Source organism: Psammomys obesus, unplaced genomic scaffold, assembly GCF_907164565.1.
Source record: "Psammomys obesus unplaced genomic scaffold, mPsaObe1.curated_primary_1811, whole genome shotgun sequence".
Lineage (NCBI taxonomy): Eukaryota > Metazoa > Chordata > Mammalia > Rodentia > Muridae > Psammomys > Psammomys obesus.
In genome coordinates this window covers 32164659-32191225 of record NW_026596040.1, presented here as the reverse complement: position 1 = coordinate 32191225, position 26567 = coordinate 32164659, and the positions used below count along the sequence as shown (strand labels likewise).

Sequence of the window (26567 nt, the reverse complement as noted above, 5' to 3'; positions counted from 1 at the left end):
ACAGAAGAAAATGCCACCATGTCCCCTGCCCACCAGTAACTGACGGCACCCAAAGGAGAGACTTCCGAGTACCCGGCTTCTCCTGTGTTAGTTTCAGGGTCACAGGCCTTAGAGTACCTACACCATGCTAAGTGAGGAAAGGAGACCCCACGCTAATCTGCATGCTTGCATCTGCAAGCAAATATTTCGGAAAATGCAAACTGAACCTGTAATGAGTGGAAGTGAATCACTGGTTGCCTGGAGTTCAGATGGCAAAAAGGACAGATTAGAAAAGTCAGGGGGCCACTATTTGGATGACAGATCTTTTGAGGTGTTTATGTACCTGCTAGAACTTATCTCACTGTGTATTTTGAATGGGTATAGTCTGCATAAGAGACATACCTGTGTTAAAATGATGTAATTAATGTCTCAACATTTAAACAAAATTTCCCAGTCTACTAGTATTCACCGCTTCTCACATATGAACAAAAAATTCATATTGCTCATAATATATTCCCAAATTAAACTGAGTTGACAATATTTGTAACATATAATAACCAAGCTCTAAGGGGATGTTCCTCAAAAAACTCAATTTGCCCTAGCAAAGCTCTCAATCATCTCAAGTTATCCTAGAAGTAGGATGGGATATATATCATTTTTTCTTTTTTAATTTTTAAAATTTTAATTATTATTATTTATTACAATTTATTCACTGTTTTTTTTTCCAGTAACAAACACAGGTTCTTTATTTATACATACATGGTTTTATATGAAAACACAGAATTAAAATTCCCAGATGTAGGATTTTTCAGTGTCCATACCAAGCCATTGGACAGAGCTCCAAGTGCTCCCTGGCTGAGTCCTTTCCTTGGACTTTTGATTAACTAGCAAAATACTCAAGCAAGTTTTTATTTTATTTTTTATATTACCTACAGTTTATTTACTTTGTATCTCAGCTGTAGCCCCTTCTCTCATCCCCTCCCAATCCCATCCTCCCTCCCTTATCTCCTCCCATGCCCCTCTCCAAGCCCACTGACAGGGGAGGTCCTCCTCCCCTTCCATCTGAGCTTAGCTTATCAGACCTCATCAGGACTGGCTGCACTGTCAAGAAATTTTTTCAAGTATTATCTTTCTTATTTATCTAAAACTGAATTAGATGGTCTACATTTTAATTGTTCTTATGTAGACCATCTAATTCAGCAACTTGCTTGATTTGCATACATTTGGTTTTGTGAATAATCTCAATATCATGGGAACTTCTTCAGTCAATTTTGTCAGTGTTCAGTGTACCATGTCATGAAGGAGTTAACACATCTCTCTATAAACTTGTCACTTTCCATCTTCTTCATCAGGAAAAGACCTGTAATTTGCAAAATGAATCCATATTCTTGAACAGTAGCTGAATGGGAAACCTGAGTATTTTAATAATTAGCTATTCAAATTATCTTTTGGTTGCCTACTGTTCATAAAAATCAAAAACATAATAGAAAATAACATAAATCATAATATTACTTAGAAATGTCAGATCCCTCCACTTTTGCTGAAGAAATGGTGTTAATGAATTACTATAGACTGATATCTGACATAATTGCCAGGATTGTAAAATATATCATTCACCATTTATGCTAGCAAATTACCATCTGTGATTCATACAGTGGTAGCTTCCTAATTTTACCATCCTCTAAATACATGGGGCTCAGGTTTTCAAAATAACAGGTGGCTCTCTGCCTCCTAGAGTCAGGACAATTTACAATTCTGCCATTGAATTGGTGAATATTTTACAGATGACACTAACGATATGCCCGTGGGTTTACAGCAAAAATAAGACTGCAGTTCTGACAAGCTCCTAAATACTGCAAATGCATCTATAATTTCAACCTGAGAAATATGACTTTTAATAATTCTAGCTCTCTTTCTTCCCGCCTAATGTATTTTTTCATGACAACTCTCCAACACTAAGTACTTAATATTCATTTTCTAATGTGAGGAAGGCAGCTAGAGAAGCTTCCAATAGAAGTTGTTCCTAATACTCTGTGTACTTAGATGATCTATGTATATTATCATTGCACCCGAGAGCTCATATATGTAGATATTTTCTGCTATTTTGAGATCTTGAGTACATGTCTGAATTACCCAAACCCACTGAAAACACAAACTTACAGTAATACATATTTACTGTCCACAGACTGATTCATGAGGTGCCTTATACATAGGAATTACACAATGAAACGGTGGTGATGTAACAACTTTATGGTGGCCATTGCTTATATATATTTTTTTCTAACCTGTACTGTTTCTAAGGAGTTAGTATCTCACAGGGGAGAATATTAGTTAGTAAAGTGTGTTATATATATCCAAGGTTTCCCCAGGATAGTTATTAAGCTCCTTTTACATTTATCAAAAGAAGGACTGATATTTTATTTGTCTAAAACTGAGAAAATAAATACCAATAAAAATGGAAGGAACTCCACAAGCAGAGCAACAGAACAAGATAATTTGAACACAGGGAACTTCCCAGAGACTCCTACTCCAACCAAGGACTATTTGTGGAGATGACCTGGAACCCCTGCACAGGTGTAGCCCATGGCAGTTCAGTGTCCAAGTGGGTTACATAGTAATGGGAAGAGGGACTGCCTCTGACATAATCTGATTGGCCTGCTCTTTGATCACTTCCCCCTGGGGGGGAGCAGCCTTACCAGGCCACAGTAGAGGACAATGCAGCCACTTTTGATGAGAACTGATAGACTAAGATCAGAAAGAAGGAGAGGAGGACCTCCCCTATCAGTGGACTTGGGGAGTGGCATGCATGCAGAAAGGGGAGAGAGGGTGGGATTGGCAGGGGAGGAGGGAGGGGCTTATGGGGGGATACCAAATGAATAAAGTGTAATTAATAAAAAATAAATAAAAGATTTAAAAAAAAAATGGAAGTATTCGTCAAGACGATTACCTGGTGAAAGGAGAGCTAGTAGTTCATCTTTTGGTCTAATTTCGAGGGAGGTTTCAAATTCTTTTCCTTCTACATATCTTCTATGCTCTCTGTGAATCACATATTGTTCATGTGGTATATAAAGTTATCTCAGGTAACACTTAAGCTATTCCTGGGAATGAGGTACTACTGTTATCATCAACATTTACAGGCAGAACTGAGACAAAGAGGGCTGAGGTGATTTCTTTGAAGACACCTGCCCAATATGAGACAAAGTGACTTAGCCCTGTATGATATGCTCATGAATTGCGCTGTGCTTGCCTGTTATTCCCTTATGTGTTCTGTCTTTATCCTCCAGCTCAGAAACATATTAGTTTTGCTCCTATTTGCTCACTGACTCAGTCTTTTGTTGTTCTTAAAGAGAATACTATATGCTGAGTAGTGCATTAAGTTCATCTGGCTCGTGATTTTTGTGACTAGAGGGTCCAAGCTGTGTTGTGTTAAGGTCACCCTCCCTGCTGTGCCACAACATAATAGAGAGATGCAAACAGAAAGTTCTGTTTGACAGCTGTGTTCTGAAGCAGATATAGGCAGCAGAGTGGCCTTACTTGAAATATGCTCTCCTGAGAACTAGTGGAGCCAGAGACACTGAATGGCAGTAATTCATGCTGGTGATGGAGATCACAACCTAGTTTCTTCCCAACAGGGTTCTCTGTTAAAGGTTCCACACTGCTATTACCATTACTGTTAGAAAGAGATTTCAGAAAACAAAGATGTAGAAAACACAGGTATCTAAACCATGGCATCTAGGTGATTGATTCTATAGATTTTAATCTGCATACCTAATTGAATCTAGAGGATAGAAAAAAAGGGGATGTGAGCTCCACCAGAACAGGGGTGTGCCTTGATTGCTCTATCCTCTCTTTCTGTTCCCTGCAAAAGTGTTTTATGTAAAGAAGATATATAGTATAGCTATTTCCAACAAATAACTCATTAGATGGCTAGATGAATGAGTGTATTAATGTCTTTATACTTGTCTAAAGAAATCTTCTATTCTAAGATGGGAAAATTTAATCATGTGAGGAAAACAGTTTGTATCTTCATATTTGACTCACTCTTTGAAGAGTCTTTCTATAAATAATATTACTCCAATCTGGCTGAAACAGATTTGCTGAGTTTTAAAATATGTATTAAAAAACCATATGTTAAAATTCAAATTAAAAAGCATTTATCCACATAGCTCAATCTTCACTCTGATTCATTTGGTAGAGGTGAAAATGAATTCTTTCACAGAAATCTGCATGCCATATTCTAGAGTAATGCTTCCATATGGAAAGCATCATTATGAGCAGAAACTGCAAATCAGAATAGGAAGTAGATGCCTAGAACTACTGGAAGGGACTTCCTGTTTACTTCTCCTTCACACAGGAGATTAAACCCAGGGCCCAATTTTGTTCTACAAGACCCCTACCACTGAACTGTCAAGGACATTTATTTTGAACCAGAGATTCACTAAGTGTCTCCAGCTCTATCTGAAGCCCTCTTGACTCTGACTGTCAATGTAGTCTTTATCTTAATTCACTTGTACTCAACAACTGACTTGTTGTGACTGTGGATTATGACTCCTTTGTGGGTCATATGTCGGATATCCTGAAATCCGATATTTACATTATGATTCATAACTGCAGGAGAATTGAAGTTACAGCAAAATAATTTTATGGTTGTGAGTCACCACAATATGAAGAATTAGATTTTTTAAAATATTTTTTCCTTTTTATTTTTATTATTAGTTGCATTTTATTAACTCTGTATCCCAGCTATATCCTGCTTCCTCATTCCCTCCCAACCCCACCCTCCCTCCCTCATCTCCTCCCTGCCCTTTTCCAAGTCCACTGATTGGGGAGGACCTCCTCCTCTTTCATCTGACCCTGTTTTATCAGGTATCTTCAGGACTGGCTGCAAAGTCCTCCTCTGTGGCCTAACAGGGCTGCTCCACCCTAGGGGGGTAGGGAGGTCAAAGAGCCTGCCATTGAGTTCCTGTCAGAAATAGTCCCTGTTCTCCTTACTAGGGTAACCCACTTGGTTACTGAGCTACCATGGGCTAGCCAAGCAGAGGTTCTAGGTTATATCCATACATGGTCCTTGGTTGGATAAACAGTCCCATATAAGACTCCTGTGCCCAGAAATATTTGGTCCTTGTGGAGCTCCTATCCTCCATTCTGCTGAAGGTTTGGTTATGAGTCTTACACTGCTATCAAAGGCCCTCTGTGGTAGGCTCCTTTTAATGGGTCCCAGCATTAGAAAAGTTGAGAACCACTGTCTTAAATAAACACCAAATATCCCTCAACACTACAGAACTCTATTAATATACTGAGGTTATAAGACAAGATTTGGCAGTCTGGTTTTCTTGTCCTTATCACTAGCGAAGCTTTAAAAGCATAGTGATAGTTAAAAAGTGAACTCAGCTTATATAGACCTACAAGATATGATAAACATAATGAAATCTACACACCTAAAGAAGATAATCAAGAAAGTGGACACAGGCGAAGGTGATTAATCCTCATTGAGAAAGACAAATGGGAGGTGCATTGAACTTATGACAGGAGTCTCCCACAAAAGGCATCTGAAAGACTCTACCTAGCAGTGTTTCAAAGCAGACACTAAGACTCATAAGCAAACCCTTGGCAGAGTGCAGGGAATCATATGAAAGAAGGGAAGTTAGTATGATATGGAAAGGATAGGAGCTCTACAAGGACCAAATATATCTGGGCACAGGATCTTTTCTGAGACTGACACTCAACCAAGGACCATCTATGGATACAACCTAGAACTTCTGCTCGGATGTGGCCCGTGGTAGCTCAGTAACCAAGTAGTTTTCCAAAGTAAGGGGAACACGGACTATTTCTAACAGGATCTCAAGGGCAGGCTGTTTGACCCCCACCCCCCCAAGGGAGGAGCAGTCTGTTAGGCCACAGAGGAGGACTTTGCAGCCAGCCCTGAAGATACCTGATAAAACAGGGTCAGATGAAAGGGGAGGAGGTCCTCCCCTATCAGTGAACTTGGAAAGGGGCAGGGAGGAGACCAGGGAGGGAGTGTGGGGTTGGGGAGGGAATGAGGGAGCAGGATACAGCTGGGACACAGAGTTAACAAAATGTAACTAAAAAGAAAAATAAAAAAAAGTGAACTCAGCATTTTTTTGCCTTTTTTATTTTTTATTAATTACACTTTATTCAGATTGTATCCCCCCATAAGCCCCTCCCTCTTCCCCTCCCGATCCTGCCCTCCCTCCCCTTTCTGCATACATGCCCCTCCCCAAGTCCACTGATAGGGGAGGTCCTCCTCTCCTTCTTCCTGATCTTAGTCTATCAGTTCTCATTAAAAGTGGCTGCACTGTCCTCTTCTGTGGCCTGGTAAGGCTGCTCCCTCCTCAGGGGAAGGTGATCAAAGAGCAGGCCAATCAGATTGTGTCAGAGGCAGTTCCTCTTTCCATTACTATGTAACCCACTTGGACGCTGAACTGCTATGGGCTACATCTGTGCAGGGGTTCTAGGTTATCTCCATGAATAGTCCTTGGTTGGAGTATGAGTCTCTGGGAAAGTCCCTGTGTTCAAATTTTCTTGTTCTGTTGCTCTGCTTGTGGAGTTCCTGTCCCCTCCAGCTCTTACTATTTCCCACTTCTTACATAAAATTCCATTCACTCTGCCCATCAGTTGGCCATCAGGCTCAGCATCTGCTTTGATAGTCTGCAGGGCAGAGGCTTTCAGAGGCCCTCTGTGGCTGGTTCATAGTTTGTTTCCTGTTTTCTTCTTCTGGCTTTCAGAGGTCCTCTGTAGCAGGTTCCTAGGTTGTTTCCTGTTTTCTTCTTCTTCTGATGTCCATCCTCTTTGCCTTTCAGGATGGGGATTGAACATTTTAGTTAGGGTCCTCTCTTTTGCTTAGTTTCTTTAGATGCACAGATTTTAGTGGGTTTGTCCTATGTTGTATGTCTATATGAGTGAGTATATACCGTGTGTGTCTTTTTTGCTTCTGGGACAACTCACTCAGGATGATCCTTTCCAGGTCCCACCATTTACCTGTAAATTTCATGATTTCCTTATTTTTCATTGCTGAGTAATACTCCATTGTATAGATATACCACAATTTCTGCATTCATTCTTCAGTTGAGGGGCATCTGGGTTGTTTCCAGGTTCTGGCTATTACAAATAAAGCTGCTACAAACATCGTTGAGCAAATGTCCTTTTTGTGTACTTGAGCCTCTTTTGGATATACGCCTATGAGTGGTATGGCTGGATCTTGAGGAAATGCTATTTCTAGTTGTCTGAGAAAGCGCCAAATTGATTTCCAGAGTGGTTGTACCAGTTTACATTCCCACCAGCGGTGGAGAAGTGTTCCCCTTTCTCCACAACCTCTCCAGCATGTGTTGTCACTTGAGTTTTTCATCTTGGCCATTCTGATGGGAGTAAGGTGAAATTGTTTTGATTTGCATTTCCCTAATGGCTAATGAGGTTGAACATTTCTTTAAGTGCTTCTCTGCCATTCGATATTCCTCTGTTGAGAATTCTCTGTTTAGCTCTGTTCCCCATTTTTTAAGTGGATTACTTGGTTTGCTGCTTTTCAGCTTCTTTAGTTCTTTATATATACTGGATATGAGTCCTCTGTCAGATAAAAGGTTGGTGAAGATTCTTTCTCAATCTGTAGGCAGTCGCTTTGTTTTGATGACGGTGTCTTTTGCTTTACAGAAGTTTTTCAGTTTCATGAGGTCCCCTTTATTGATTGTTGCTCTTAGAGCCTGTGCTATTGGTGTTCTGTTCAGGAAGTTGTCTCCTGTACCAATGAGTTCTAGGGTATTCCCCACTTTTTTATAAAACAAAATAAAAAGACAGAAGTATGTATTTATACTGAAAATAAAGCTAACACAATGAAGAAATGAAAATGATATTTTATATGAAGGCTAATATGTACTAAAGGAAACATAAAAGACTGTCACTCTACAGTGATATATGGGTCTTTGGCCCTAGAAGGAGAATTTAGATTAGAAATGTAAAAATAAAAAAAACATAGTATGTGGCTACCTATTCATTCAACAAATCTCTTCTACCCCTAGGATCCACACAGAATTTAGAAGGTTTTATGTGAGAATGTATTACCTAGCACATAATGAATTCAGAGGAAAAATAGTAAGGGTATTCTGTAATGAATTATTCAGATAAGTTATGAAGCTCTTAATATACATTCTCAAATTTGCATTTGGTGCCATGAGAACCCGTAAAAATCTTTATACAATTTGAATCTGGTAAGCTTCCCTCCAATCAAATTCTTCCAGATGTTTGATTGTTGGGTTACTCTTACTTTCTTCAGATATGGCTATTAAAAAGACAAATTAAAACCAAAGTCCCCAGTGGTTTTGGTTTTCTGTTTTTCAATTATTGTTTCATTTTGGATAGTTTTATGTGGCCTACTCATTTCCTAAAATAATTTCCAGTGTCTCTGATCTAGTGAACACAAAGAAAAAAAATAATATAATGAGATAAAGTCAAAATTATTCATTGTAACATTTAAAAGATAGAGATATGAAAGAATTCTGAGGTAAAAGAAGCTAGAGAGAATGTTCTTCACGTAAATTTATGTTCTTCACATAAATCATAAATCATAAATTTCCACATGAAAGTCACATTATCTTATCTGAAAATTGGGCCATGAGCTCAGTCTAGTTGCTGGAGTAATAGCCTAGAAAGCACAAGTCACTGGGTTCAATTCCCCAGTACCACAAACAAACATACAAACACCCCCAGTTCAGCTGAGCGTAATGGCATATGCCTATAATTCTAGCACAGTGAATGCAGAAAAGGAGGATCTATAATTTACATTGAGTGTTATTAGAGTTTAGAAAGACTATATGAAACCCTCCCTCAAAACAACAGGAACCAAAGCAAACAAAACCCCAAAACAAAAACCAAAAGAAACCTGAAAGTTTATTCTAGTTCAGATTTTTTTTTCTTTTAATGTATTAGAATGAGAAATGAGCTGTGACACATGAAGTTTTAAATTTGGAAACCTGTTTTAACTGTCTTGATTTTACGGATTTGCCGGCTAATGTTTCCATCTGAGTCATTGAAATATGAATCTTCCTTTCCACAATCTCTGCTCTTTGTTTTCCAGATTTCCTGAGCAATTTGTCCAGGCAATCATTTTTACCTTCCTCCCCACAAATGTGTTTAGACAAAGGAAAACACCCACCTATAATTATGAGACGGAAGATAGCCTTCCGTTGCAAATTCTTTATACAGTTTCCAGTCTTTCTCAGTGAAGCATGCAGGATATTCAAGAACCTTAGACTGAACCACAGGGTGAATCTCTTACCCAACATTCTTTCTCTCCACCAGGCAGCCTTACACTTTGCCAAGTCCACATGCTCTTAAATTCTCATACAGACTTGAACACGGAACTGACTTATCACGCCATTATTTTTTTATGTTATTAATCACAACCTGAACCAGAATTAGGTGAAATGAGGATCTAGTTGGGAGCCAGCTCATTACTCCTTAGGGTGAAAACCAAAGTAGACATACAACCAGACTGGTGCCAGCTGAAATAAAAGCCTCATCACGAATCTAGTAATATTGTTTTTCTGTGTCAGATTCCAATCTTGGCTATTCCCTTGCATTTAGTCATCATGTACTTACTGTCCATTTCTGGTAACATTCTTTATCTTTTGTTGTTTACTTTGACCAGATGTAAAAATGTTGGCAATGTTTCCTGTAGACTATCTTTGTCATCAGGTGGAGGCCTGGACCTTGGCTTCTGGACTGTCCTGGATCAAAGGTCCTGGATCTCACGAATTCCTTTAGTGCTTTAGGGTGAGACTCCGGCACTAGGCTAGTGTGTAGAAAAGTTCTCCACAGAGTGTTACAGTTTAGTTCTTTTAAAATGAGATTGCTGGTGGTGATGGAAGCTTCGGTAAAGCCTATGGAGATTCCAAAGTGTTACAGTTCTTTGTTAAGCTGCTATGCCTGATGAGCTTGCAGCTGAGACACAGGCATGGTAAGGCCCAGGCCAGGCAAGGCCCAGGCCCAGAGGGTAAGAGGCCAGGCCCTGTGAAATAAGACCCAGCAGGGGATATATGAAGAACCTCAGGTTGCCGTGGAGGATGGCTGATGGTATCATGGCACACATTTATTTGAAATCAGGGATTTATAAACCTGGAACAGTGAGAGGGATTTTGAGGGTTAATATGTTTGATTTGATGGGGTCAGGGTGTCAGGGATACTTAATTTTTATGTGGTGGTACAGTGTCTCATTTTCCATGCAGTAACATGGTCCTATCACAAGGATTATCCTATAGGTGGGGGAATTTCCAAGTAAAATTTAAGGTTACTATGGAAAACTAAAATCCTTAGCAGTGTGGAGCATTTCTGGGAATTCCCAGATACTTACTGGACTGTTTTATCAGGAAAGGGTCAGGCCTGTAATCTGTCTGAGACCTATGTGATACTCCTTACAGAATTTTGGGTCACTCAGATTGGGCTGGGGAACAACTTCCAGAGACCCACTGAGAAAAGAGAGTCCAACATAATGGACCAGGCACAAACAAATGGCTATCCGGAGATGTCAGACTTCACCCTCATCCAGAAGAGACACACATATCTTTAAAACTGAATTTGTTTTAAGTTCTTTTCTCATCATTCAGACTCTAGTATGTAGCTTTTGGGGGAAAAAGATATCATGAGGCAATGTTCCATCTCTTCATATAATCTCAGGGATAGGTGATACCACAGAACATCTAAAGATGCTTTTACCATGGACTTGGTCAAGGCTGAGTATGTCAGGACTTTAGAGGGCAAGGTTAATTGTGCATGAAGGAGTTCAACAATTAAAAAAAAAAATTCCTAAGACGGCACTGATTTCTCATCCCTTACCAGCATCTGAGAGAATTAGACAGCAGAGTAGATAATTTACACATTTGAAATATGATATAGCTGATGTTAGATCCCAGGACAGCATGGGCTACAGCTTGAGACCTTGTCTTAAAAGCAATAGAGAATGAAGGAGAGAGAGGGAGACTTTCAAGGCAAGGTGAACCTTCTTCTGTGCAGTAGTATGAAGTATCCTCAGGTAGTAACTACCCATTTCCTCATTGGAATTTAGGCCTACTCCACAGGAGGCAGTTGATGTTTGGGACTGCAACCTGGTGAAAAGCCTGTGATATAGGGGGTCCTTTTGCCTATTGTGAGAGAAGAAAGTGAGAGATGGGATGAATGTAGAACTCTCAGTAAAGGTTCAGGGTCATTAGAGAACTCTGACTTCCCAAAAAGAAGTGTGGTTGACTTTTGAATTTACAGCAGCTGTGGTTATTCACCGATTTTTCACAAGATTGAGGTTGTCATGGGATGGGAAGAATTTATAGTTCTCCATACTTCCTTGAGGATTTAGACAAAGAGAAAGATTAATAGGCAGGGGAGAGACATTTTTCAGTGACGTAGCCTCTGGTAAAATACATAAGCTTCTATCAGCAACCCCACCACACACACACACACACACACACACTCCTGTAAATCCAGAGAAATGTATTAGCTCTCTCTCACAAAAGAAAGACAGGGTTTAACAGGAGTGGGATGAGGGAGAAGAGAGGGTATCAAAGGGTGCATGAATATGACCTTTGCACACTATGTAGACATATGAAAATATTCTAATGTTCATTGCCTTCTCTATATACTTCATATATACTAATACAATTTTAAATAAAAAGTTTTAAGCCTCCCTTTAATTGGAATAATTGATAATTTTTATAGATTTATATACTTTTTTATTACTTTTATTTTTATTTCCCTTTAATTTGCTCTACTGGTTACAAAATTTATGGGTGAGTATCTTAGGATTGGCAATGAGCTTGTTGTGCCCAGATGCTTCATGAATCTCCATGCTCTGCTGCATCATTGCTTTCTGGGCCTGCTATGCTGACTCACATATCTGGCATCATTTTGTCCAACACAAACTTGGTGTTTTGTCAGCCTGCCCTTCTAAACAATTCTCAGAGGAAGTAAAAAAGCTTATCACCAACAACTCTAACTTTACCATGCTTTGAAATAAATTATTTTAAATTTAAAAAACAACAAAAAAAACATGGCTAAGTTGGAGGTTTTCCATTAGCAGAATTCACAGAGCTATCAAAATGTGATTAAAGCAATTTTTATTCTTTTTAGGTTCTTAGAATCCTAAAATAGTAAAAGTAGTTCTTAAAGGTGTTTACTCATAGTGTTACAAGGAAGTGGTTAAGCTACTGGCTGTTATTACTTAGGTTTTACTGTCTTCTATTGAATTTTTAAAGAAAAATTCTTGGTTGATCTAGCTATTTAACAAAGTTTCTAGAAACAATTCCCTTCCTTCCTTCCTTCCTTCCTTCCTTCCTTCCTTCCTTCCTTCCTTCCTTCCTTCCTTCCTTCCTTCCTTCCTGTCTGTCATTTTGGTTAATAACATGATGCATCCAATATTTCACTTTCATAATGTCTCATCAGCAAAGCAAGTGGACAAGAGCGTTCTTTCTTAGAGCCAGCCATGCTGATATGTGCCTCTGCTTTGTGTTTAGATGTTCATCATGGGCAGAGAACAGGATCAGAAGGCAGCTCGTCACAAAACACCATATGGCTGGATGAGGTGCAGGAGGAAAAAGTACAGATGAAGGAGGGGAGGGGACCGGTCACAGCTTGTCAGTCTTTATCCCCAGAGAAGCTCTGATGACAGAGGGTTGATGAAATGGCACAGTTGGGGTCACTGGGCATTGAAAAAGATAAACAATGACTTGAAATTCAATACAGACTCTCAAGGGAAAGGGTGGACATGGAAGGTGCTGGCAATTCCATGAAGCTCAGCTACCCTGTGGTTGGGAAAAGATGCCAGGAAAAGACACTGATAAGAGCTGAAAAAAGGTGTTTACTGAAAATCAGGAATAGTGGCAGATGGAAAAATGCAGAGGAAAAATATACCTAAAATAATCTCTCACACTTACAGACATGTGGTATGAAGTAATAAAGTATTAGAGATGTGTTTCTTCGCTTGTAACCTGAAAAATGAAATAGAAAGAGATATTGAGGTGACCAAGTACTGTCCTTGTATAAGGAAGAGCCCTGCACTTGACCTCTTACATTGAGCTCACCATGTTTCTATAGGGTTCTTGGGTCTCACACCAGCTATCATCATAAAACTGTCCCAGTAGAAGCAGGCTTCTTAAATGTAAAGAAAAGAGAGCAATAGCCATTCATTGAATACAAATAGTATACTAGGTACTTTAAGAAGTATTCAGAAGCCATTTCTTAGCATCAGCTAACAGCCCTATAATTTAAATAGCTAGATTAAGATTTAAATGGGCAAGAAATAGTCAAACAAAATGAACACTTGCTTGTGTCACAGCATTAGAAGAAGGGCTCAGCAATTTTACTTTGCCATTGAAGTTTGCTAGACTCACACACATATCTTTGACAATGTCTTTATGCTTGTGGGTATATTTGTTGCATCATTAGTAAACTGTTCAAAAAAGCCTTCTTCTTAGGTAGGCACTTTGGAAATAAGAGAATTATTAAAACATATCTATGTATTTTTATGCTTACAATGATAGAATCAAGAATAAAGGAACATTTACTAAAGGACCAACTAAACAATCATCATTTTCTTCCTCATTTTTTGAGAAAAAAATTCAAATTTTAAAAGTTATATCTATTGCCGCTGATGTGAAAATCCTTCCCTGAATTTGTCACACAGCTTATTTCACTTTATGACTATGGAATCTTTCTCAGCATCAGACTTTCTCCTGGCAGGGTCCTTTGATGTATGGTCCTGAGATTAGGAATACACACCCTATATCAAAGCCCCAGGTCCTCTCCTGAATTTACAGACCAACCCAAGACACAGTTCCCAGCTTCTTTTATGCCTTTTCATAAAAACATTCTGTCCTTTAGAAAATATGCCTATATAATACCACTTTTGACTTGGCCTGGAAAGTATTACTTTTCAGAGCAGGGTGAAATATATGCCATTTTGTCAATTTGGTTGAAAAACAGTCATTCTCACTACAAGCCTGCAATTTTTTTTTTCTTTTTTGAGATTTCTCTGGGCTCAATGTTTGGATTGGAATTGTAATTTATTTTCGTATTAATGATGATTGGCATAAACAGCTTACAATAAAACCCGGGTCTCCCAGTTCAGTGTACACTCTCAAATGATGGCTTAACAGTTATTTAAAGCCAAATTATTATCTCACAACTGTGCAGAGCCTTTCACAGTCTCAACTTCTAATAATACCTTGGATGCCTATATGTGATTAGTAATAACAGAATTTTGCATAATTAAAGTGATGAAGGAACAAAGTAGACCCTGTTTACACTTCAGTATACTTTATAATTTGGCACAAGATATCAAATAAAACAATATAAAATTAAATGAAAATATCATTATAGAGCAGGGTGTGTTTGGTAGATCTTCATCTCATGATGATACTATGAAAACCCAGAAAAACGAAGCCTAAGAAATCGAGAGAAGGTTGAGGAAATACCCAACCTAAAAGTAGAAGGAAGTGCCAAAGTCAGAGCAGCAAAGAAAGTACAAGAAGGATTTCTAGCTCAGGCTGTAGTCTATAAAGCATCAGAACTGACAGCATGAGGACTACTGAAACTAAGACAATTCATAAGTTGCTGAGACTAAGCACAAAGACAATGTCTGCAGAGGAGGTCTCTCTTGATTCCTCAGGTCCAGCTCCAAGGTCTCCGGAGTAACTACAGATGGTTTATGGGATGACGTACTCTTAAAGAGCAGAAAGCAAAGCTGACGTGAACAGTAGTGCTAGAGGTGAAAGGAGAAAATAGGTCCTAGGGACAATATCCATCGAAAGAATTATCTAGCAGCTTTTCCTCTTTAATCTTGAGGAAACAATGACAAGCCTTTCACATAGTTGTTTTCACATAGGCTACTTCAATGACTATCAAATGGATTAATAAGGATTGTACAAATTAAATCCATTTTCCCAAAGAAATTTTACATGCAACATAGTCCAATCTGTAGAACTGTTATTTTAATAGTTTATCATTACTATAAACTATCTAAATCTAGGAAGATAATAGAAAAAATGTAAAAATAAACCCCATACTTATAGGCCCAAAATCCTGGAAGTTTAGAATATAAATAACTTGTAAGAAATTATTCACACCTTTTATTGTCTTAAAATTATATAACATATGTCTTCAAAATAGTTTATGACTCTCTGATGAGAAATAAATATCCAAAAAATAAATAGATTATCAAATATTCAAAATAAGATAAGTTGTGCCGGGCTTGGTGATGCACACCTTTAGTCCCAGCAGTAGGGAGGCAGAGGAGGGAGGATCTCTGTGAGTTCCAGGCCAGCCTGGTCTACAGAGTGAGTCCAGGACAGCCAGGGCTTTGTTATACAGAGAACACCTGTCTCAATCACCTCCCCCTGAGCGGGGAGCAGCCTTGGTAGGCCACAGAGGAAGACAAATGCACTCACTCCTGGTGAGAACTGATAGGCTAGGGTCAGATGGAAGGGTAGGAGGAACTCCCCTATCAGTGGACTTGGAAAGGGGCTTGGTTGGAGATGAGCGAGGAGGGAGGGATTGTGAGGGAATGAGGGAAAGGCTACAGCTGGGATACAAAGTGAATAAACTGTAATTAATAAAATGTCATTGCAAAAAGTTTAAAAGATTTATAGAAAGTAAAACATCACACTATTGAAGGGAAATTAGATTAGCGTAGCCACTATGGAGAACAGTGTGTATGGTCCTTAAAATCACTACTGCTGTGTGATACTCCCATCCCAGTACCCCGTATCACTAAAGGAAATTACTTATGTGTGTTGAAAAGATACTAGTATTCCTCCATTATTATAACACATCACAAGAGTCATGATGTGCAATCAATCGTGATAGATCTTGATGGGTGAGTTAATTAAAAATGAGCTATGTATGCAAAATGTAACATTGTAAGAAACTGGATGCTGACACTTGCTGTTATTATGGAAAGAACTAGAAGAGGTTTGGATAAGTAAAATAAGCCAATGGGCATAAATGCTACATAGAGTGCATTAAATTAGGATACGCTCATAATTAATAAGGTCTGAGGAGATGTCTTGTATGCTTGCTACATGAAAGGGAAGGCTGAGTTTGGATCCCTAGCAATCATGTAAAATCAGGAAAGAAAGCAGGTACCTGTAGTCCTAACGCCAAGAGGAATCTCGGGAGGAAATAATCAGACAGGAGAGGTCTTTGCTCAGAGACCATGTCTCAAAACCTAAGCTGAAGTACAACAGAAAATAACCAACACTGCCTCAGCACTGACTTCTCATCTTCATGTGCATATGTACTGATGTGTAGACATGAACGTATATGTGTGCAGGTTTGTATGAATTATCAATATATACACATACTTTTTGAAAATTAAAAATATAGAAATGGAGAAAAAATAGTTTTATAGAATAGGGAAGGGTGAAAAGGAGAGACAGAGTAGGGATGGGAGAGAAAAGAGTGAAATAAATGTTTATATTCGGCAGATTTGCTGCACAGGAATTTGAAGTGTGTCTTTTAAAGATGTAGAAAAGATGAGCTTGAAGCAAAACCTTCCTGAATGATAAAGGAAATGAGAACGCTGATGGCTGCGATGTGTCATTGGACTTTGTCTATATGGGTTTGGTTATCATAGGAGCCTCAATGAACATGGGATACAACAATTGACTGGACTAGTTGGGCAACAGGCCCTCAGGAGCCAAACCTTCCACCAGTCCTTAGATTATAGTCGTAGCCGGTTCTACAAGTGGATTCTGGGAATGCAAACTCAGAGCCATGCTTGCACAGCAAGTGCTTTGTGTGTGAGCCATCTCCACAGCTACAAGATTAAGATGAGATATTATTAAGCATATTAATTCTTTTAATTTTTAATTTTTATATAAATTACAATTTATTTACTTTGTATCCCAGCTGTAGCCCCCTCCCTCATTCCCTCCCAAGCATATTATTTTTTATATCACTGATTTCAAAGGAAAGATTATTCAAGCCACAGGATTTACAAATCCATGTTTCCTTTTTCCAAAGTTTTTAATATACTACATAAAATGTCATAAATTCTTTGAATTCTGGAAACAGAAATGTTCAGAAAAACATACGTTTTGCCGTTTTTAAAATCACACAGACAAGCTTCTTTTTTGTACAAATTTATAAAATTACTTTATCAACTTTGAACATGTCAGATTTATATACTTCCCCATCTTAAAAAGTATGTTAAACTCTGATATTAGGCTACAAATATAAAAAAAGAGAGACAAATATTCAAACAAAAATTCTTAAAACAACGGAATCTCCTTATTTTACTAGCAATGCCTATATGTATTGTATTTTGTTATGTCTTTGGATCAATGTGACTCAAGAGCTAAAGATGCAGCTAGTTGATAACATGGGAATGACCCAGGAAAATTAATCTGTCTTTTTGAAGTTTAATGTAAATTAAACAGGTTTTTTTTTTGTTTTGTTTTAGAAATTCATTTTAATTTTATATCACTTGCAGGGAATGAAGGTAGTATACTCTGAATGTACTCAGAATAAAAAGAAATTTACTCAAACACTATAGATTAAATTTGTAAAAGGAAAAAAAAAACCTTTGGAACCTCAAAAGACTGTGGCTTTATAAAAAAATTAACTCAATAGCATACTAATGTTTTAGACATAAAAATATTATCTTTTATTTCAAACACATTTTGAGATTTGTAATTAACCTCAGAAATCATTCTAACCGCCTGGATTCTGCTACTCTGATTTCTTTTAAGTGTTCCTAAAAGAGAAAGACTATGTTGTTAGAGTATGGCAAATCACTCCTTCCTCTCTTTGACAACAGATAAAGAAGCTGTAACCATGGAAACAGTAATGGGCCAGAGAGATTAGGGCCAGACAGGAGATTAGGCCTCTAAAGCAGTGAAAAGAAATTCTGACTGGTGCCTTATTGAGACCTTATTTGAAGAGAAGTTAATGTTGAAGGAAAGCATGGAAGATTAGCATGGGCAAAATTAATTCTCCTATATAATGTAAGAAGCTATTCCTTTGTTTAGGAAAAAGATATCCATCTTTTTTTTTTTTTTTTTGTATGACATCTCTTTAAATCTCTTTACATCTCTGTAAATCATGCTGTTCTCAGTTTTGTCTGTACTATACTTCTGGACCAACTCTAAGACATGACTCCTGAAGCCAAGTTGGGAAAAGAACATCTAGCTGTGTACACTCCCAGTGCCTTCCTCGTTGGCACACTCTACTCCGGAGGACTGGGGAAACCAGCTTAATTTTGTTGAAGATGTCATGTAGAATAAGTCGTCTTGGGAGGAAACAGATTTAAAAGCTTTCCTTGTAGTTTCTTGAAACACATTTTTTCTTTTCATATAATAAAATTATTTTAATATCATTTTTATTTTTTACAATTTATTCACTTTGTAACACAGCTGTAGCCCCACTTTATTCCCTCCCAATCCTGGTTTTCTCCCTCCCTCCCTCATCTCCTCCGATGCCCCTTCCCCAGTCCACAAGGAGAACAACAGAACCAAAAAATCTGGGCCTAGGGGTCTTTTCTGAGACTGATATTCCAACCAAGGACCATTCATGGAGATAATCTTGATCCCCTGCACAGAGGTAGCCCATGGCAGCTCAGTCTCCAAATGAGTTTCCTAATAAGGGGAGCAGGGGTTGTCTCTGACATGAACTCAGTTGCTGGCTCTTTGATCACCTTTCCCTGATGGGGGAGCAGCCTGTCCAGGCCACAGAGAAAGACTATAAAAGACAGTCCTGATGAGACCTGATAGGCTAGGATCAGATGGAAAGGAAAGAGGTCCTCCATATTTTTCTTTTTTAACCTTCTTGAAAACTTTCACAAATATTTTTGAAGCCACCATTAATCCATTTGTAAACACATCATAAAGTATCCAGTAAGAAACCCATGTTTCAGAAATTGATAAATACGAAGATGGTGTGTTTTGAGTTGTGTGCTATCTATGCTTGCAGTTCTTAAGATATAAGTTCTTAATTTTCTGATGTTATAGTATCCAGCTCAATGGCATGGATAGTTTTAAATAGAAATCATTTTTACTGAGTTGAATTCTGAAAAGGGGACTGTAAGCACACCCTGACAGACAGTAAGCAAGAGTATGATTTCTGACTGTCCTGAGACACTGACAAGCTTTAGACAGTTCCATTAGGACAGTCATGCTTTGTTTAAGGTTTTATTTTAACACGCTTCTCGACTATTGGTCAGACTCAAACCTACTTTTAAATAGTATTGATTAAATAGAATCCATCATTGATTTGTAGGCAGTCTTATAATAAAAATAATTGTTTGTTTCATGTTTTACAAATACTTTGAGGCACTTTTCCCTATGGGGCGGGGCAGGGGTACCATCTAACAGGAAGCAACAGGTAATATCAATCGCTGAAGAGTGGAGATTGCTAGAGTTACACTAGGCATTGCAAGAGGCTGAACACAAGTTATAAATGCTGAATACAAGTGTCATAAAAGAAGCCAGAGGTTCCTATTATCTTCACAAGGACAACAGATCTATCTGCTACCTGCCTCCTCTCCTCTCGTCCTAGAGCAAAGATTGCAAATATGGGAGGAGATAATGAGCACTATCTGTTGAGCATGCCTGCAAGCCTTATGCCAAAGACATGTTTCGGTGCACAGGAGCACATGTTTTGATTAAACAAGAAAAGAAAAAAAAATGCTTGCCAGAGTTTTCTTCAAATAAAGGCACAGAAAAAAACAAAGCACCAGTATTTCTTTCTCTGGGAATGGGTATTACTTAAAGATGCCCTGTGTAGAATTGCATAATCTTCCATGAAATGGGCGTTGCATGTTGTTATTGTTGTTTTGTTGTCATTGTTGTTGTTTCTGAGACAGGGTTTCTCTGGGTAGCCCTGGCTGTCCTGATTTCACTTTGTAGACCAGCCTGTCCTCAAACTCACAGAGATCTGCATGCCTCTGCCTCCCCTACTGCTGGGATCACAGGCATGTGCCACCGTGCCCAGCTGGCCCTTGCATTTTCCACAATTAATATGACATCTCTAACTCATTTTTTTTTGTTTTTATTTGCTATTAGAGCTTCACTACACAGCCCAGAGTGACCCCAATGCGGTCACTCTGCCTTGGCATCCTGAGCACTGGAGTTAACAGTACACTTAAGCTAGGGCTTCATTTTTTCTAAATTATTATTAATGTCCCCTTTTATGTGACACTGAATATATCTGTTACATATAAATAAGGTACTAAGAGTAAATTGTAAACAGTTCTATATTAAAAAATACTGGTGTAATTTTACCATTTATTATATATGAAAGCATATTGTATAATAATTATTTCAATGTGTTTATAGTTACATAGGGATTTAAAGCTTAGCTGAATAATTGATACTGTAGAATATAGAGGGTCCATTTTAGAGGTGATTTATGATTTGATTTCATAGTTATCATCATTGAGAATGCCACTTTGAATAATCAGGTAATGCAAAGCAGCAGAAGTTTAAGGCCATGTCAGAAGGTGTTACAACTTCTGTCCTAATTGCAAGCCAAAATTCATTCATTCATTTATTTTATTTTAATTTATTCTTTTATTTATTACAATTTATTAACTTTAAGTCCCCTCCAAGCCCCATGCTCCCTCCATCCCCCATCTTCTCTCCCCATTCGCCTCCCCCTTCCTTTTTTCCTCAGAAAAGGGAAGATTCCTTTCCCATCCACCCCAGCTCAACAAGTTGCATCAGGAATAAGCATGTCCTCTTCTCCTGTGGCCTAGCAACACAGTTCTGCCAGAGATAAATGATCTAAAAGCTAGGGAGTCCCTGTCCAATGCAGTTCCCACTTTCTTTACTAGAGGACCCACATAAAGCCTAAGCTGCCAATTTCCAGCATCTTTGTAGTGGGCTAGGTCTAGTTTATACATAGTACTTGGCTGCTGCATCAGTCTTATCAAGCCCCTCTGGGCCATGGTTAGTTGACACTGTTGGTCTTCTTGTGGATCTCCTGTCACCCCCAGCTCATTTTCTCTTTCCTTCCACTTTTTCACAAGCCTTTCTATGAATCACCCAATGTTTGGCTGTGAGTCTCAGCATCTGTTTTGAGATTCGGCTGGGTGGAGCTTCACAGAGGACCACTCTCACAGGCTCCTGTCTGCAGCTTAGCAGACTATCATTCACAGTGTCAAGAGTGCTACTCTCAGATAGAATAGGTCTTTGGCTGGGCCAGGCATTGGTTGAACATTCCTTCATTCTCTTCTCTCCTTTATACCTGCACATCTTGTAGGCCGGGTAAATTTTTGGTCAAAGTTTTTCTGGTTGGGTTGCTCTTCCCCTCCCTCTTCTAGGAGACAAGTCTAGTTAGAAGGTGTCCTTTTTAATCTCTATAACCTGTGTTACTAGGAGTCTCTGCTTGAATCCTCCTCATATCCTCCCAGGAGCCTACCCCCACTTAGGTCTTCAGCTTGTCACAGAGATGTCTCCGAGACTAATAAAATCCAAAATATTCTATGTTGATAGTTGAATATTGATCAAAGACCTACAAGAAAATATTGTCACTGTTTTCTACTGTTGAACTATTATACTTCTTTTTGTTTCATTGTTTTCATTAATTAGTTCAATTTACATAAAGTTCAAAGACCCCTCCCTCCTCTCCTCCCAGTCCCACCTTTTCTCCTGTGTCCCCTCTCTCCTATTCCTCAGAATAGGGAAGTCCCCTGCCCCACCCAGAAACCTCCTTTGTGACCTGATAGGGCAGTCCCATCAGGGTGAATTGATCAAAAAGCAGGCAACAAAGTCCATGTCAGAGATATCCCCCACTTCCCTAACTAGTGAGCCCACATGAAGTCTAAGATGCCCATTGGTTACTTATAAGTAGAGGACCTAGGTCCAGACCATGCATTGTCCTTGGCTGGTGCTTCAGACTTCCTTGGCCACTCTAGGCCCTGTTTTATTGACTCTGATGGTCTTCTTGTGGAGCTTTTGTCATCCCTAGGTCCATTTATCCTTCCACCCTTTTTTCCAATAGACTCCTTATGCTTAAGCCAATATTTGGCTGTGAGTCTTAGTATCTGTTTCGAGAACTATTATACTTCAAAGAGCAAAAACTCTGTGTGTGTAGGGAAAACCATGCTACTCGGTTGTTAATACTGAATAGTCTCAAGTCTGAGATGAGGTATTCACACAGTTTTCATTGGCCCAACTTAGCACAGGACAAAGTGCATGTGTTATACATTCAGAATAAAAGGATTCACTCAACTCACTGCTTGTAGTCTGGTCAAACTGCAGCCACAAACGCCTCTGATTCCTTCCACATTTGACTTTGATTTACTTTTTAGATCATCGTATTTTCAGCATTCTTTTTCTCTTCCCTGATATCCACCTACCGCTGTATTCAATTAGGTTAACCTCACTGTAGTCACAACCCACAGTTAAGAAGCTAGGTCACACAGAGGTCATTCTTTAAGCTCTCTGCCCTGTTGTACTTTGCGACCTCTTCCACACTGGAGTTCCAATGATTTATTCCAGAACAATATGTACATTCTTAAGTCCTTTTTGTTTGGTAGGGGAAGCCTAACCAAGGCAAATGGTAACCAGCAAGCTGACTGTGAAATTTGAAATTTGTCCTGGGATAAAGAGAAGATATTGAGGACAAATAAGCAGTAGAGTCATATGACCCAGTGTGTGTTTGTATAAGCTTACTCGGGCTGCTGCACAGAGAATGAGCTGGAGGAAGGTGAATGACAGGAAGGTGTAGTCGCTAGGAGACACTTGTGATGGATGTGATGAGCAAGCACAGGGAAGGATGAACGTGTAACAGTGAGGACAACAGAGCATGTCCATGTGTGCTATGTCCAGCGGCAAAGTCTTAAATGCAGCAAGCACCAAGTTGGGCATAGATGGTACACTCAGGCTTGCTGAGTGGTATATGTTTAACATTGGAAACGACTAGAAGAGTGGACCAGGAGGAGAAGCAAGCTGAGGAGAGGGAGAGAATTTTGCTTCTCTGTGTTGCTTTAAAATGTCCGTTATGCTGAAGTCAGGGAGATTTTGTGAATTCCTGTCAGAAGACAGTGTATAGCAGGTGATACTCTTCTTTTCCTCACACAAATCAACTCTAACAGGCTGACTTACAGCCAATCTCTATTAATTTCAAATATCCTAATTCTCTGGAATTTTTTTTTAATACCAAAAAGTAAACAATGAATCTGTGGAGCTTGAAATAACTTGAAAACTTCCTGCTGTTCTAAAAAAATCTCTACATCTTTATGTAATAGGTAAGAATTTCACATGGAAAATGTTTCATAAACCTCTGGAAAGTGAGAGGTGTCCTTCCTCTCCACACTTAAAAGGATTTTACAGATAAACCAGTTTAGATCACAGCAGGAATATGAACTCAGCCAGCCCCTGCACAAAGTTAATGCAAACATGGAGAATGGGAGAAAACAGCCTGCAAGAGCCAGCTTAAAGATGGTGTATGTGTTAGCCATTACGGTCTGGATCTGTACCTTCCATATATGACACAATATTTACATGTGATATAGATTAATATACCTAAATTAATTAATCAAGAACACAGACTGGTTTAATGGAGTGACATTAGAGATGAAACAAGCATCTAAATTTCACCAAATTTTATCTATTTTTACAAGATTGACTATATTGTTTCCTCATATTTATTCATTCTTGCTTGTATTTAAATAGTCACATATGGAACTTTTGAATGAGGCACTGCAGCAGGAGTTTCCTTCTCCATAGTCATTATCAGGTATCCCTCTTTCGAAGACCATTATCCTCCCAATACTTAGCCTCCTCAACATCAGATCCCAGAAATAAACCTTCCTAGCAATGAGGTACTTTGCAACATTTAATAAATAGTAATACATGGTCCCACATACACAGAGTGTGATGCTTGCCCAACACTGGAAGCTGTGAGTGAAACTCCTGAAAAGAAGCTGTGTGGGTTGGGACTAGCTGGCTGATGAGACTTTCGGGACCATGGTGAGGTTTGAATGTTGTATGGCCCAGAGTTACCTTATCTTGGGCTATTCTTTCCAGAGGTAGCAGCCATTTCTTGCCCTCTTTTGTGTCTGAACTAACATATCATGATTAACGATTTATAAACATTGTTTAGAATCTCTGAACTTAGCAGACTGCTAACTTCCACGAATCTGAAAGCTAAGATTTTCATTAGATAAATAACCTCTTGGGTCTACAGAATAGCTTCCCCCATCTTGCTAAACCTACCTCTTCTGTCTTGATTTACAACTTTCTCATCTGCAGAATGACAAAACTTCGTGGAACTACTTTCACACTGAAACATGGAATTTGGGTTAACCTAAATCTGAATTTCGGGACTATGATCGTTCAAAATTGCTCCAGAACAAACAGTTTTGTGTTCCCTTAAGCTGTGTACAGACAACTGTGTTGTTTGTGGTTTGGTGCTAGAAATCATCAGTCAAGATGAAACATTTTCTTGATTCAGGAAGCTGAACAAAAGAAAAAACATATCCATCAAAGATGAATTATGCATTTACCAACACACGATAATTATGAAAAGAATGATGTTGGAATTTATAAGTGACTCAAATATATGTAAATCCATTTTCCAAGTGTAAGTGCTGCAAAGCACTTTTGATAAGCAGTAGTGACTAATTTCTCTCATAAATTAAGGGACACTTAATACATTAATATATACACACACAGAGAATGAGCTGGAGGAAGGTGAATGACAGGAAGGTGTAGTCGCTAGGAGACACTTGTGATGGATGTGATGAGCAAGCACAGGGAAGGATGAATGTGTAACAGTGAGGACAGCAACGCATGTCCATGTGTGCTATGTCCAGTGGCAAAGTCACTGTGTATCTTAATGTATTAAAGAATTTTTTTTGTTGTTTCTATTAGAAGATTTCTCATCGTAACTACTTCTGTCTTTGGCTAGCTCCTATTCAATTGAAAACTACATACAAATAATATTATATTTAATTGAAAACTATCCATGTGCACTTATGGAGTACACTGTGATATTTTGGCATATGGACTGTGATGGATTGTTTCAAGTCAACATGAATCAAGCTAAAGTTATCTAAAAGGAAGGAACCTCATTTAAGAGAATGCATCATAAAATCATGTAAGAGGAGGCCAGTAAGGCATTTCCTTAATTAAAGATTGATGTGGGAAGGCGGTCCTCACTTTGGATGATGCCATTTCTGGGCAGAAGGTCCTGGGTTCTATAAAAAAGCAGGCTGAGCAAATCATGAGGAGCAGGCCAATAAACACAATAAACAGCACTCCTCCATGGCCTCTGCATCAGCTCCTGCCTCCAGGTTCCTGCCCTGTCTGAGCTTCTGCTCTCTCTAACTTCCTCTGACAATGAATAATGATTTAGAAATGTAAGCCAAACAAATCCTTTCCTCCCTATCTTGCTTTGCTTGTTTGTTTATTTGTTTTTCATCACAACAGTTGTATCCCTAAGACAGGCACACTGTGATATGGTAGCACTATGCTAATTGCACGTCTACCACACTTTACTTCTGTATCATTTGTGAAGTGTGACATTTCAAATGCACTCTTTCATAGTTAACAACATAGAAGGCGTTATTTTAAACTTCTGTGCAGCTCCATGCAATATATTTTAAAACTAAATCCTAATAAGGCTGACCCAGAGAGAAAAATATAGTATAATCACACATCTGTTTAGGATACAGTAAAGTTGAGTACATAGAGAATTAACCAGGGTGGCTATCACCTGATCCTGGAGAGGAGAAGGTATTGATCAGTTGGTTTCATATTAATCATCTCTTAATTTGTAGCTTTTAATTAGTTTCCATCCTCAAAATTATATAAGTAGGGTGCTTCCAAGTTGCATAAAAAGCAGTGTAGGTATATTCTGAGTGAATTAAGGTTTTTATCACTACTTCTTGTTTTCTGTGGCATTTATGCTCACACAGAAATCCAAGCTTGTGCTGTGGAATGTTGGAGTATCATCAGATTAATATTAAATGAGGATCTTACTGAAGTCTATGTCAGTTAGAGTACAATTACTTGTTCTGTGTCTTTTCTGTTGTCAATCATCTCTCACCTAGGAAATCAATAATTAAAAGAATTATAACTTTTCTTTGACAGAATAAAATATGTATTTGCCTGACATCAGGTGACTTCCTTGTTTATGATAATTATATATAATCACATCTTCTAAAGTAATGAAAATAATGAACAAAACAATGAAGTGAATTTGTTAGTTTTCCTTGAGACCATGGCCTTTCCTTACTCTGCTTCAAACCCTTGAAAAACCTAATTGATTCACTTTGACCGAATGGTAACTAATTTAAATTTGTATATAAATATCACATCTATATTCTGAATTGTAAATTTTACTTCAAATATGGACACATGAATTTGTTTTTTCACTCATTTATTTGTTGCCATACTCAAACCACTGCCTTATTCCAGAAAGGATTCAGAGAAATATCATTAATTACATATTTTGTTCTGCATTTATGTTGCTGACATATCACTTGTTCAAAATATTTCATCACCTGATCCCATAAAAATATAACACTTCAATACTATTGAATTAATTCATCCTTCAAAATCAAGGCCTATCTAGTATTTACACACACA

General features: G+C 38.5%; 1 protein-coding gene across 1 annotated transcript in view; it reads left to right on the top strand.

The window, feature by feature from the left end:
• Window positions 1-26567, top strand: part of Dcc (DCC netrin 1 receptor) — a 727907-nt gene that overhangs the window by 363604 nt on the left and 337736 nt on the right. The gene's annotated exons all lie outside the window — the stretch shown is intronic.